General features: G+C 36.3%; 1 non-coding gene across 1 annotated transcript; it reads left to right on the forward strand.

The window, feature by feature from the left end:
• Positions 1 to 314: 314 nt before the first annotated feature.
• On the forward strand, positions 315 to 421 carry LOC141634579 (small nucleolar RNA R71). Its single transcript, XR_012539306.1, has one exon. It is a non-coding gene; the product is annotated as a small nucleolar RNA R71 (small nucleolar RNA).
• The last annotated feature ends 983 nt before the right edge of the window (positions 422 to 1404 follow it).

Consider the following 1404-nt stretch of genomic DNA (forward strand, 5'->3'; position numbering starts at 1 on the left):
TAACATGATGCTTTGGTGATTTCGAGGCTTCTTCAAGTCTAGCCATAGCTTTTTCAAACTTCAAATTGATTGTGTCAATGTGAGCACTAAGTTGAGCACCCAATTGAGTAACGGAGTCCACTTCATGCTTTCCTCCTCTAGTAGCCTTGCGAGGTCTACTATATTGTAAGTTATGGACCTCCATTTCCTCAATTTTGTTCCAAGTTTGATTGTCATCAACTTCGGTGAACATTCCATTTGATCCCATGTTGAGAATGTTCCTTGAATCTTCATATAGACCGTTCCAAAATTGTTGTACCAAGAACCACTCGCTAAGTCCATGGTGAGGACATGAGCGACAAATTCCCTTGAACCGCTCCCAAGCTTCATGCAAAGATTCTTCATCTCTTTGCTTAAAACCCGTAATTTGAGCTCTTAGCATGTTAGTCTTTTCCGGTGGCTAGAATTTTTTGTAGAAAGCTAAAGCCAACTTTTTCCAAGAATCAATTTCGAGGGTGGCCTTATCAAGGCCCTTCAACCATTGTTTCGCGGTGCCAATTAGAGAAAAAGAAAATAGAACCCATCGAATTTGGTCTTGAGTTACACCGGTTTGAGAAATCGCATCACAATAGTCACAAAAGGTCTCCATATGAGAATGAGGGTCTTCACTAGGCATCCCCCCAAATTGGCTCCTTTCGACTAATTGGATAAATGCGGATTTGGCAATGAAATTTCCGGTTAGATGTTGTGGTGTGGGAGTACCATTGGGTAGGTTCTCCTCGGTGGGTACGGAATGTGATGAAAACTTAGGCATTGTGGGTTGATTTTGTGTTGTATTTTGTGTTAGGTTCTCCTCACCTTCTCTTGCAAAAGGGTTGATGAACTCAATAGTTGGTTGAATATCTACAACCTCACTAATACCTCTCAAAGTTATACAAAAATGAACCAAAGTTATACAAAAATGAACCAAAGTTATACAAAAATGAACCAAAGTTATACAAAAATGGACTAAAGTTATACAAATATGGACTAAAGTTATACAAATATGGACTAAAGTTATACAAAAATTGGACTAAAGTTATACAAAAATGAACCAAAGTTATACAAAAATGGACTAAAGTTATACAAATATGGATTAAAGTTATACAATTTTGTATAACTTTGGTTTATTTTTGTATAACTTTAGTCCAATTTTTTGTATAACTTTAGTCCAATTTTTGTAGGGTTATTTAATATAAATACTCCAAACTATATGGGCTCTTCTCATAATACTCCGAACTATACTTTAACTCAAAATAAAACGAACTTTGAGTACCCTCTTCTCAAAATATACTAACTCAATTTTTGACCTGTTATACCAAGTTAAAGCTTATGTGGCATCCCATGAAGTCAATGTGGCATTAATACCCCTCCAATTACTTACCT

The sequence above is a fragment of the Silene latifolia genome, chromosome Y (assembly GCF_048544455.1).
Source record: "Silene latifolia isolate original U9 population chromosome Y, ASM4854445v1, whole genome shotgun sequence".
Taxonomy (NCBI): domain Eukaryota; kingdom Viridiplantae; phylum Streptophyta; class Magnoliopsida; order Caryophyllales; family Caryophyllaceae; genus Silene; species Silene latifolia.